Source organism: Oxyura jamaicensis, chromosome 6 (assembly GCF_011077185.1).
Source record: "Oxyura jamaicensis isolate SHBP4307 breed ruddy duck chromosome 6, BPBGC_Ojam_1.0, whole genome shotgun sequence".
Classification (NCBI taxonomy): domain Eukaryota; kingdom Metazoa; phylum Chordata; class Aves; order Anseriformes; family Anatidae; genus Oxyura; species Oxyura jamaicensis.
This window is the reverse complement of record NC_048898.1, coordinates 11,432,689-11,446,689: the sequence shown is the minus strand read 5'-3', so window position 1 is coordinate 11,446,689 and position 14,001 is coordinate 11,432,689. Positions and strand designations below refer to the sequence as shown.

The 14,001-nt window shown below is 37.5% G+C and overlaps 1 long non-coding RNA gene across 2 annotated transcripts in view; it reads left to right on the top strand.

Annotated features, from left to right (window-relative positions):
- Window positions 1-14,001, top strand: part of LOC118169405 — a 161,141-nt gene that overhangs the window by 108,823 nt on the left and 38,317 nt on the right. For both annotated transcript variants that reach the window (XR_004752074.1, XR_004752075.1), the window contains one exon: window positions 7,527-7,625. This is a non-coding gene — a long non-coding RNA (uncharacterized LOC118169405). The remainder of the gene's footprint in view (window positions 1-7,526; window positions 7,626-14,001) is intronic.

The following is a 14,001-nucleotide window of genomic DNA, read 5'->3' as shown; positions in this document are numbered from 1 at the left end:
TTTACTTTGAATATTTCAGTATAAAACTGGACACTGGGAACCATTTACCAGCAGCGTAGCTAGTTATTGTCTGCAAACGCCCAGGCTGAGTGTGGTGAATATCGTAACAACAAGCTATTAGCACTTTGCTGCTTCCAGCAAGAATAGCTCACTAATTCAGTTTAGTAAAATACTGCGATACTTTTAGTGCCAATAATCAGATCTGGAGACTTTCAGAAACAACAATTACGGTGTATCATTTCTGCTGCCCCCATGGCGAAGCCTTTAGGCACTGAAACTGTTTTGAGAAATGAATATATATAGTATTGCTAATGTGTGTGTTTCACTTATCTAGTGAATCACTTTTTGTTTTCTGTTTTGCTCAGTTTCTGTTGTTAAGCCAACACAAAGCAACTCTATTTTATAGAAAAGAAGTGAAAGCACATAACTAGGGTAAGATACAAAGCACAAAGCTTGTGGCACAAACAGAAGGTAAATAGTCTTGTAGAAGTAGTGTATAAATGAATGGTCTGTACTAAGCTGTTGTAATGGAGAGGCCAGGGTTTGCCATGAACACCTACCATGGGGAAGGGTAGTTGCTAAAGCATTTGAGTGTTGTGTCAGATTGTATCTAAAGAAACCTGTTAGGAAGCCTTAAAAATTCAGCTTTCTTTGGGGGTCTCTCAGAGAGAAACTTGAGATTGTTCTGAGCGAGAGTGAGCTTATGCTGAGGCATAGGTATGTCCCATTGCAGTTCCCTTAAAGTAATACATATTGGGTGTTGACTGAGCACAGTGATATGTGACTGCTGCTGTGCATGTGTGTGTGTGTCCCCTGCATGTTTTCAGCTGCGTGAGCTAGCAGTGACAGTCTGCTGCAATGGCAGTTGGGCCAAGCTGAGACTTTGGTTACTGCACAGAGTGACCTGCTTAGTCTGGCTTTGCATGAGGAGGCAGCCAACAGAAGACAACGGTGCCCATTGGACAAGTAGCTACCGTGGGACTGCCTGCAGTTCATGCACTGGTGCCTCTGGACACTAGAAGCAAGCAAACCCTGACTGGAAGGAAAGATTTATACTGGAGGTATGTGATGGCTAACAATGTCACGGGAACTTCAGGAGACCTTGCTCAGAATATGTACAGACCTCATCTGGGACATTCAGGGGAAGATGTTTAGTGTGAAGTTTTCTGTGTGAAGGATGCACAGTTTTAGACCCTAATGATATTTAATCTTTGGGTTGTTAACTGCTCTACGCAGGGACTTTTGTGGCAGCCCAGAAGCGATAGGAAGAGTGTGTTTCCTCTCTTTGTTTTTGATGTCTTCACATTGAGGTTTTCTCCTGCTATGTGAACATGACTGGTTATCCACTTTGGGATGTGCCTCATGGGTGAACTAACCTGAGAAAGTGTCTGATATCAGAATTCTGTAAAACTCCACCACAGTTTTCTTTTGAGAAGGGGAATTTTCTGAGATGCTATTAGCGTTAATATTAGTGCTCTGACTCTCCCTCCATTGATACTTGACAACCTTCCTTGTGCTGTGGTTTATGAAACCTTACCACTGGGCTCTGTAATTGCAGACAAATGTGGTTTAGGCTTGTGTTGAAGGCCTGTAGGTGATGACTGAATACATTTTTGCTGAAAGCTCAATTAGAATAAACCTCAAGAGAGCTGCACCTCTCTATGGTTTCAGAGGTTTGCTACACCCTGCTACCAGCATCTAAGAAGCAAGAGCAAGACCCCGAGTGAAGATACGGGACTTGTGGCGTTGTGAAATAGTCCGAGTTCTATATGCTTTGCAGTGACAACCACAGATACACATCATGGGAAGGTTTCACCCCCTTTTCATTACAGTGGTAGTAATTTGATGCCTAGACTGTGTGGTAGACTGGCCCGAAGACAGCTGTGAATACATATGCATGAAGGCAACTTTGTTTTAGACGTGTGTTTATGTGGGATAAGCAGTTAGGCACACGTCCAGAGGAGGAGAAGATGATCTCTTCAGTTAGTGACAAAGTAGGCTCAAAAAACCCTAATTAGTTCAGAGTAAGGTTACATAAGCTTTAACTACTACTTAGATTAACTGCATCCAAGGAACATACATAAAATGTTGTGCTGAGTGGACTGTAAGGAAATGGGAAAGAGAAGGATAACCTAAGCTGAGTGTTACCTCTTGCCTTAGCTTTTGTCCTGTACCGTGTGATTCTCTCAGTCATCTATTTGAAATGGTACAGTGTATGAAACAGAGTTCCAAAGCGATGCACTGTTATTTTGTGCCTCAGTTAACTTGCATCTACAGTCTCTGTCTGAACAGCTTTTGCAGGAAACCAGGCTTTTGTAGGAATCTCATAGCTGGGAGTTTTAGATTGGGTTGTTTCACATGTCCCAGTTTAGACTGTGGCAGTCAGGGATGATAAAAACTTCCATAGATCTGCCAATTTGCTTTTTCCTTGCAGTGCATTGCAGTGCTCACAGGTGAGAAGAGGAAGTGCTGGAACCAGGAAAAATCATCAGTCTCTCTGATGTTGCTGCATTGCATAGAAGTAAATTAAGCAAAATATTTATAGTTTAGACATAACTGTATTACTGGTTTCCAAAATAGACAGTCTGGGCTCCTGCAAAAGCCACGTTTAGATTTTGTTGAATTTCAGTTGTGTTTGACAAAGACTACATTAATTTATGAATGATTTCTTTTAAATTGAGGATGTGTGTCAGTTATTCAAGGCAAAACAAATGACTGTAAATATTCTGAATTGTACATTTTTTTGGATGTTTCATTTAAATTTGCTGAAATATTGATGAATGTTTTTAGATTGAATATATTTTCCTATGCGTGTTTTAAATTTGGTTTGCAGTTTTTTTTGGGAAAAAAAAAAAAGAGCAAGGATACACTGTGGCCTCCTTCATAAACCTTACAGAGTAATATAACCCATCAGGAATCAAACACACCATTTCCTGTCGAAGCTTTGATGCTCAATTTGGAAAGCTCTATAACTAGGTGCTATATGGAAATCAAAGCGTTGTCTGGCATCATGAATTTCTAAATGGCAGTTAGCATGTAGCACTGTTCCAATGCTGGCCTCTGATATTCACACACTATCATACATCATTTACATCAGTGACCAAATTAGGCTTGCTTTGGGAAATTATGGATGTTGCTCCTTTTTTCCAGGGATGTAGCACTGCCATGGTTGGAATTAACTGGTATGATAGCCAGCCGGTGTGTTTAGTCTCCTCAGACTTGGCCTTCTAGGTTACTCTATTGTGCAGTTAGCTCTATGATACTTATTTGTGTAAGTATTGCAACAGATTTGTGTGCGCTCATTTTTCCTCAGCAATTTACTGCTGCTGCAGTCCTCTGTACTATTAGCATGTCCTGGAAAAGGCTTTCTCCTCTGAGGAAGCTGCCAGCTGGCCAGTAGCTGATATATAGGCATTAGTTGCCACAGGGGAAAATCAGGGTGAATTTAGTCATTTAGAATACTTTGGCACAGCAAAGTGCTGATCCCCTGGTGAATGGCAGCACGCTTAGTTACAGTAGTGTTATGCTACCAGTTAAGTACCAAAGAGCCAAGTATTCCAAGGTTGACTTAAAGGAAAGTCAAGCCTCTGAAAATAAATTTTACTGAGAAGAGCTGGTGAAACCCCGCTAATGGAATGGAAAACATATAAAGGAAATAAGAATGCTAAATATTGTGTTAAATGTTGCAGCATTGGTATGGCACAAGACTTTTTTGCACATATTATTTTAGGGTTCTTGAATTTAGTTAAAAATGAACCTGATGAACTAGAAAAAGAATGTCTCCCTTCCAGAACTTTGCCTCTATGTGGACACTGTGAAGTATCACATTTCCCAAATGAGCATTAATGTAATGACATCCCAACACATTGTAGCAGAAATCTCATAATGCCATGAGAGTTAGTCATCTTCCGCTGCGATTTACCTGAACCACTTGTTTTCTTGTTTTGAAGAATGTGTATAATAGAGAATTAATTCCCTGCAGTGTGCTTGTTGATAGTATTTTTATTGCTTGTGCTAATATTCAGAAAGATGCACTTTCTTCTTGGGGAAAAAAAGAAAGAAGGATGTAAAATAATTTATATTTTCAAAATGTAAGCTACTGACAGACCTAAGGAAGATATTTTACAACTTCTCACAATGCTTTCTGTTTTTAAATCCAGTTGCTCTAGTGTATGATCTTTATACTCTGTGTGGCTAACTAGTCCTTCTGCATAATTACAGTAAAGAGTAGTCCCTAGATGAATACAACCTCAGTTGGTGCAAGAAAAGTTGTCTGCTGTTATACAGCATCTGCTTCAGACACACACGACTACATTAAATAAATCTTATTGATCACTAGAATAATAGGGAACCCGTAAAAACTCAGCCAAAAGGAAAAGATGTCACTAAGTTTTATCTCAAATTATCAGGCCAGCTAGTGAGCGAGACAACTGTGGAGTAGTAGGAAAGATCTGTGTCAACTAGAGGCATTTTCTGCAGACATTTCCTAATTCTCTTCTGTCTGATGGAGACATGTAAGTTAAGATGTGATATGAATGATCTGCATGCAACAAAACCCTAAATGTGTTCAAACCTTAGGAGATTTTTTCATCTTTTTTTTTTTTTTTTTCTCCCCCCAGTTAGACTATACAGAGATCATGTATACAAAAGAATACTTCTTGATCTATTTTTATGAGGTGGGCAAGGTAAGATAAAATATGCATATAGACAAGATTGCTGCTGGTTGCATACCATCCAGGTACCTTTGATCGTGTGCTGCAGAGACTTACACATGGGTCGTATGCAAGAGGAAGGCAACTGGTGCTGACAGCAGGTCTTCTGCTGCCCCTGGCCTGGAAGCCACTATTTAGGGAGCCCTGGTAAGGGCATGATGGAGATCACGCTTCTCACAGATCACATTTAGAGAAGCTGGAGCTCCCTTCACATATTCCAAAGTTACCAGTTGCTTCTGAGGAATCTGGTATCATGTATAGGAACAACAAAATTGTGTGCAAATGATGGTGGCATTTAATTTTCTGTTGTACCAAAATATTGGTATGTCTTTTCACTTATAAACTTCATTTAATGCTTGATGTTCCAGATGAAATCTGAAGGGGATTTTCTAATGGATGCATAAATACTTGAGGAAAAAGCCACACTAAAAAGAATATGGGAAGTCTGGGTTATTTATTGGAAGTAATATTTCTTGGCTAGTCAGATATCCTTAATGTTATTACTCTGTGTTTTATGCACATAGATTCCTCTGTATGGAGAAAAACTAGAAAGCAGAATGCTCTGAAAGATCATCCTCGTCCGTCTTCGTCCCCTTTATGCTTGCACAACAAAAGCTTAAGAGTACATTAAGAATAAGTGGCAGTAATGTACTGATGGGAATACTTTCATTCAGAGTGGACAATGCAGGCTGGATGAAGCCCAACACTTAAGGGTATGAACCCTGTTAATTAATCCTTAGCTTTTCTTTGTGATGTGTAACGTTGCATGCACTTTAAAGTCTATGAAAATGGTTTGAAAATGATGGTGATCTTATGCAAAGAAAGATTTATCAGTAGGTGTGTATTTTCAGATAGGGATGTGACAAGCATCAGGATGTACTGAGGCATGAAATAACTTTCTGGCATTTGAGGACAGCTGCTAAGAAACTGCATGAGTGAGACAGGCTTTCTCTAAAGTTTTGGGAACATGAGACCAAAGCTGGGCCAAAAAATCATCTCTGTCCTTTCTGCTTTATTGGGGAACTTCTTCCAGAATCTCTGAAGATTCTGCTGCCTTTTTTTTTTTTTTTTTTTTTTTTTTCCTTGCCTTCCCCCCCTCTTCTGAGTGCCATCTGGTTTTCAGTATTTGTTTATTTTTCCAAGGAGACAATATTTTGGGACAGGGCCTGTCCTTTCGCCTTTGATTTCTGTGTGACGTTGGTTTATCATTTTGACATACTTTTTTTTTAAAAAAAAAAAAAAACAACAACTTTCTAGCAACTTATGTTCATTTGTAGAAAGGCTGTTAACTACCAGTAGGCTTTGTCTTTTTTTAATCATTGATCATTGTCAGTTCAATGATGGCAATTTGTTATCTTTCAAATAGAAAGGATTTTTTTAAAGAAAATGAAATAATTGAACCTAACAACATCTGTTAATTGATTATTATATTTAGCCTTATTATATGTGGTTATTCCTACGCTTGCTACAGTATTCATTATCCTTTGGGATCCCAGGCTACTTTTCATGGCAAAGATGAGGTTCTGCACAAGAAAACACGTGGGATTGATTAATATCCCTAATTACACTGCACTGAACCAAAGGGTAATATTTCTTACTGGCTCCTGTTAATAATCAGTTATGTCTCAAAGCAGTTGGATCAATAACCTATATATTTCTTTTCTTGGTCACTGTAGTTATTGTATTAGTATGAAAGTATTAGGATGAAGAAGGCTGCAAACGTTAACTAAAAATCCTTCAGGTATTTGCCATTGGTTGACTGAAAGTTTGTCTTACTGGAGAGCTTCAAACAGCTCAGCAGTTGGCATGTGTTCACAGAATATTTGTTGGAGGATTTCAGCCAGCTCTGCTGAGCTCAGGGGACATTAAGCAGGGAAATGTTTTATATGGGCTTGTCTTGAGCTCTTCTACCTGCTTGGTTGGTGAGGCCCAAGGTTATTCCCATGCTGTGTTAGAGCAGCTCTTTGCTTGAGCAACCGTGGCCTCTCAGAGCACCTTTATATATTACTGTAGAACGGTGTCAACAGTGCCCTGGGCCGGGGCAGTGACACTGGAGTCTGCATGTTGTATCCACAGGCAGACATGATTTAAACTGGTTGTCCTTTGGCTTTGGCTGTAAATTCCAGGTTACATGTGTGGCAGACTGTTGTCTTGTCAGTATGCTTTGCGATGGCTTGTGGTGGCTTGTGCTGCTGCTGGCTCACTTCAGAGGAACTCCCACTGCTGCTGCTCATCCTCTGCATTTTGCCACAGAGCCTTTACAGCCACAAAACGAAGCATCAGTATGATGTCTCCTCTATTTTTTGGTGGTCTGCTGCAGCCAAGGAAATAGCAATAGAGGACCAGGCTTCTAAATATTTCCCTTTGTTGGCATAACTTTTGAGTACTGTGCTGTGTACGTGCATATGTGCAAGTCTGAAACTGCCCTACCATAGAATTATTTCACTTCATCCTCAGCCCATACCTGTAACTGCATCCTAGCTGCAGCCCTAATATTGATAACTGATGGGCTGCTTTATGCTCCCTGCAATGTTAAATCATAAAGGCAATAACTTGTACCATCGTTAGTTTTGCAGAGAGTGGGGAGAAAAGAAATCCCTGAAGTGAAAGTGATAGGATGCAGATAACAGATTTTAATTGCTTCTTTCTCAGACTGTCTGTAGTCTGGTTAAAACAGATTTTCCTGCTGATTCGCACAAAAGAAGAAAAGGTTTTAAATATTGATGTGTATGTGAAGACTTTCTAAAGTGCCCAGATGGACATCTCCAACTGTGTTTCACTGCTAATGTTTGCTTTGTTTGTTCTGATTGGCAGCTGCTGGGCTCCAGTCAAGTACATTGTCCCTCCTGACCACGGCTGCTCTGAAGGCAGGGTAGCTGTCTGATGTCTCCTGCTGGCACCTGAGTATTTCAGGTATGTTACTCACATAAAAACAGAATATATAGTGTTAGTTCTTGTTTGGTCATTTATTGGTTGATGGAATATTTAATTTGAGCCACAACAAAACCATTCTATTTTTAAAACACGAAGATACCCAGCAACTGGGTTTTTTAAAGGTAAGTGAAACAAAAAGAAGCATTAAAATGTTTGTAGTCTCTTATTACATATAAAAAAAATACGTTTTTCAGCTGAAAATCTAGACTGAATTTTTTCACTTGGATTCACAATCATGTTTGTCATCTGCAACTTTGTTTTGTGTGAGCACACAATTCATCCTTGCTCCCGTCAAACTGCCCAGCTCTCTGCCATGTGATTTCAGCAAGACAGCCATCTTAAGGCTTCTTGATGTAAAGATATTTTAAATAAGTTCAAAGGGTTAACACAGAGGACAAGAGGAAGGCTATTTCTGTATCTGAGACTTCAGCGGGAATGATTTACCATGAATAGGAGAGCATATCTCTAAAGTAATCTGTCTCTGCTTGCAGAAAAATTTATGGTGACCTAAGAATATCTATAATGGCACAGTTTACATGGCACCTTTTGGCTGATGAGAAATAGCAGTCTTGAAATGACTAAAGAGACTAGGAGCTTTAGCTTTGTTTTCCAAAATAATGTACTCATAGAACTGCTGACGTTTTTTTCTGGTTTAATCATTTCATGAAGACATTTATTACATGTATGTCATAACCCAAAATAACAATGCCAGTGGAAGCCTTATCAATCACCTGTTTAAATTTCAATGCTCTCTTGGTTTAGCCTTTTTTGGTCTCTGAAATAATTTTGACAATTTTATGTGCTTGTTGCTCAACACAGCTTGAAGGTGAATGTTTGCTCTATAAATCATGTCGGCCTAGTCTAAGTGGCAAAACCAAGTGCAAAGAAGATGGAAGTGAAATTTCAGTAGTACCAGTGGTACATTCAGATCTAAACCCTGTGACATTTTGCTCAAATTATTTTGGTTTCTATTTTTTTTTTCTTTGTGTGTGTGTGTGTGTGTGTGTAAGTGTGTGTAAGAACACCTAGGACAATTAAATACTAGGTATTCTTTGCTCTGAATTCAGCTCCTTATGTGTTTAAGATGTGAAAACCTAAAACTTTATCCCATGTAGAGTTAGGGTACAATTGCTTGAACACACATTTTTAGGAAAACCTGTCATGTTTCTTTGGATATTCTTGGGAAGGTTTCTGAGGTGTCAGCAGTAAATAGTTTGATGAATGTAAGGGAGAGCAATTTGGAGTTATCTGGTGGACTGCTATTAGGATGCTCATGTGACAAAGGGAGCCCCTCTGTTCTATCATGTGCTCTTCCTCAAGTCCAGCAGCACAGCTTTCCTACCATTGTGGGGAAATACTTTCATCGCAAGTCACTTGATTTGGGGACTGTGATGCTATTCATTTGTATGGGGATAGAAGGAGAGGAAAAATGTGATTGATAAGAAGACTATGCTTTTATGGTAGTGTTTTTTTGTTTAAATACTACAACAACAACATAAATACCAGATTTTTGCCTCCTGTTCTCTTAGTCAAATAGGATGTAGTGGGGTTGCCAGTGAAATGCCTCTTGTACTTAAAAGTTGTACTTAAAAGGTAAGGAGAGAAAACATTAACCTGTGTCTATCTACATGCCACACTGCAAAGCCATACTCTATTTTATTTCCAAGGTTTTATATAAAAAAGAAAACCTCTCATAACCTCTTTATACTGTACTCCATCATAACTTGCTCTCACTGAGTTTTCATTGCTGTGACTTCACTACTGCAGTTCAACAATTTTGTATGTGTCCTCAGGTTATACATCTTTCAGAAAGACAATTGTAAAGATCAGTTATTATATCCTATATGACCTTTTGGTTTATCATTTCAAATGACCTGCAGGAGACTCTGCCTAAGGCATGCAGTTGCATTGTGGCAGAGCAGTTTCAAATGTCAGTATCTGTTTTCATTCTATGCATATTTTGCATTTACTTGTTTGTTAGCTTAGAATAAAGCATAATGTTGACATTTCTTTTGATAGACAAAGATGGCAACAATCTTGTTGGCTGGCTCCAGATTAAAAAAAAAGAAAAATCTGTTATTTCCAATGGAGTATTTTCCCCCCTATTTCCCTTATTTTCCCCTAACTAGCTCCTCAGATTATTTTTTTTTTGTTCATCTTCTGCTTTCTTGCCAGAGGATTCTGTGATTCTGTAAATATTTGTCCACAGATCGCTGTATTTTACTGCCATGAAAATTTGTCCATTTAAACCCTTTAATGATAAGGATGCATTCAAACACGCAGGTAGAAAGTGTAGGTCTGTGGTACTCATTTCCCTTCAGTCTTCAATGTATGCTCCTTGGATTAAATTACATTTTTACTGTATGAATATATTGATCTTGTTCATACTTCTGATTTTTTTTCAACCTGAATTACTTAGCCTATCACTGACTCATTTTCCATATAGAGATTTAAAAATCTAGTGCAAGAACCTTTTTATGTACACTTGACACCTGATCCTGTATAGTGAATCAAGACAACCTCAAATGGTTATTTTTTCCTTATTAGATTGTTTAGTGACTGGCCTTGAGTTTTCTTTGTTTGTTTGTTTAAAAAAAAGGCAAAAAAAAAAAACCACTAAACCTCAAGTCACCAGTTGGCAGTCATTCTCTTAGACATGTAGTTGCTCTTTAGAATCTTGTAGTCCCAAGGAATAATTTTATTTCGGAAGTTATGCTTTTAGAAACCTTTGCTCTTGTTTTCTAAAATCTCTTTTCACTGTTTTTGTTTTTTCATTAAATTCTTACGTTAAAAGACAGACATGAGAATAATAACACAAATGAAACATTTTTATAAGTTAAAATGTAAAAATGTTTACACAATGTATCTTGAATCTGCATAAATTGTAGTTAGCTAAAACCCTTTAATCACCAACGATTTTTTATTTTTTTTTTTTAGAAAAAATGCTGCAAACTCTAAAAGATTTTTGGGGTTTTAATTTCCTTGCAGAAAATCCCTTCCAGAGCAGGTGAAAGGCGACTGTAACATGTAGAGAAGGTCATTAAAGTTTCCAATTTAAATTGATTACAAGGAAATGATATGCCAGAGGAAAAAAAAAAAAAAAAAAAAAAAACAATAGATGAAAAGAAGTGTCCTAGATAGCAAGAGAAGATGAATGCTGTGTGTTTTCCCCAGCTTGGATTGTCTGTGACACAGTATGATTGTCTAATATCTCACGATGAGGAGACTAATACAAGGCCATAAATCACAGTGAGCAGCTTTTCAAATAATAAAACACTCTGTCTTCTCACTAATAGGCCCCAAGTTAGGACCCTGAAATATTGAAAACAAGGCTAGCATTCACCTCTGTGTTGGTGACAATGACTTTTGCATATTTTGCATCCACAGATTGTCTGGGGAGACAGCCTAAAGCTCCGCATATTGCAAACAGAGCAGATCTGTAGCGTTTGTTAGTTACTTATACATGAAGATTAATAAGAAGACTAGGAAGGTGTTTGTGCATAATGTAGCTAACAACCATTATTTAAACTCACAAGACCCATATGAGTCTAGAACACAGTTTCTGGGAATGTTGTATATTGTAGTGTTAGGTTTCTGCTTTTCCACAGTTTCAGTCTTGGAGTTTGTGCTCATGCATGAGCACAAACAGTTATTTTGGTTATTGGGTCTCTTTCTCATCCTCTTCTACCTCCTGCTTTGCCCAACCATATTGACTCTCTGGCTCTGACACAGAAAACCTGCTTTTTCATGTAAGAGAAGGCTCTTGTGAGAGCCTTATAAGAGCACAAGTAAGTGTTAGCAAGATATTCTCGTAAGACTTTTGTTCCCACAGTTAAATTTTGACAGAATCCAGACTGGGGACCGCAGAACAAAAAGGTGTGAGAGAAATAAGTTCATAATATTTGAGAAAATGAATAGCTACATTTTGAGCAAAATCATATGGCTTGTATGGTGACAACGTGCATAGGTTTAAATGCAGCCAACACACGAATAGTTTCCCTGATGGAAAGAAGGAAAAGGGGTCCAAATATCAGATCTGTATTTTGTAACTTTTCCCTAGCGGAATAAAGTCAGCTAGGCAGGCCATAGAAGTAAAAGCACAGGAACAATGCTAGTTACTAGAAGAAGCAGTAATTCAAGTAACCATACCTCCATTTTATATATATATACATATATATATGTGTGCACGTGTGGGTATATACATGTGTATATATTGTTCCAGTGATAGAATACAGGACAGAGCACAGGAGTAAGCATACTCAGTTGGAAAAGAAAAAAAAATCCCTTTATTAATCTACATATAAACAGTTAAATCGATACATCTTTGTTTTCTTTCAATTAAAAATGAAAAATTACAAAAAGAACTTCATTTAGATAGTTTTATTTGTATGCTACTTTGCACCGGAACTCAAGAGTTTGTGGTGATGATTCATTTTTCATTCAAACAGATTAAAAATACTGAAATGTATCAAATTTGTTTTAATTTTTTATGTTTCTGAAGTTGAGAGTTTGAGCCTGAGTTCAGTGAAGAACATTATAATTCTCCTTAAATCTGTTTAAAAGAAAACAACAGACAACAAAAGAAGTACCAGATGCCTGCGGCTAAAAAATAGCTCCAAAGTAGAATAGAAGATTTACAGGTCTAAATTTTAGTGTATTATCACTGCACAATTGGAAATATTAATGCAAACAATCAAAACCTTAAACCTGAACTAAAGTAAATGAAATAAATTATCTTAGTGACTGCAGAACTTTACAGTGGTGCTGGTAATTAAGGTACAAAACCTCTGAATGTATTATGTGATCAGCTGACCAATGGTTGACTTTTCTTATACTGGTTCTGACTTTAGCTGCTGACCGTATGTGTTTAATATAAACTTAAATTGTTTGATAGTTATTCAGTGGGAGAGGGGAAAATGTTAATTCTCTTATGAGCTATGCCATTTTCCTATGTTTGTTGCATCTAAAATAGATTTCCATTGTGTTTTGAGATCTGAGGGCAAAAAGTACAATATTGAGAATTATTGCTGGCAATGCTAAGAGATTACAAGACCAGATGAGCCTTTGAATACCTCCCAAATTCTCCTTACACCATCTCACTTCCTCTTGAAGTCATCTTTATTTTTTCCACATATATCTCTTAATTAAAAATATATATACAGCTAGGATAATATAAATATAAGAGAAAGCCTAGTTTTGGCAGAAAAGAAGGGAATTGATAACTTCAGGGACCAGAGCTCTGAAGTGTTATTTCATTTGCACAGATTCTAGAAAATAAGAAAAAGGAAGTTTGTGGATATTTTGGTATCTTGCCACTGTTTGTCTTCTGTCATAGAAGAATTCACACACAACTTTGCTCATTATGTAGCTGTTATGTTTTTCATCCATGCTCTATCATTAGAAGCAGTGCCTTGGTCTCTCTTTCATGACAAAAATATGAAAACTAACTTTATTAAACAAAAAGCTATTTCAGTGTAAATCTGGAATAATCTCATATAAAATAAAAATACACTTAAAATAGAACCTTACCTTTAAACTGATTCCAATAAATTAATGATTCAATTGAGTTAAAATTTCTATTTCCCAGAAAAATAGTCCTTGAAAGCCTCAAGCATTGTAACTGCCACACAAAACAGAAGATGCCTATTGATCTTGTTGATCGCCAGTGATCGCTAACTGTTCAAGAAGAATGGATGACTTGCTTCATACACAGTTCATAGAGGCAGCAAAGTGAAAATTCAATTTGTATGAGGTTAAAATGTTTCTGCATCTTGCTTTATAAGGGAAAAACAAGGAGATTCAGACAAAATGCCATGTATTCACAGCATGTTAATCCCTCCTACAAGGGAAGATCTACATCAGTTTAAAATGATTCCTCTTATTGTTACACTTTCAGCTGGTTCATCTTAAGTTTAAAAGCAATTCTCAAGTAAAGAAACCCTGTCTATCTCAGGTGTGAGTTATTCTGGAAACACTTTTCCTCTTAAAATTATTGAATGTTGCAGCATGCAAGCTGAGTTGCTGGAAGGACTTCTGGGCTCTACCCATGTAAGAGCCTCAAGGTTTGATCAACACTGACAGATGAATTTGAACTAAGCATCTACCTCCAACCTCTGAACCACAGTTGGTTTGGTATGTGGAGTAAGTGAACAATATTTTAAACTAGCAAACCCACTTCAAAATTTTAGGTATTTTACTTACTTAATAAGAGCATTTGTGTTACAATATGTAAACTATTTCAAAATATAGAGAAGTAATTTAGAATGTCGCTTAGTGTGAGTTACCTGCACAAGTACTCTGTGTGAAAATTGCGAATAGAGAATAGCTGCTTTCAGATAGTTCCCCATCTAAAGAT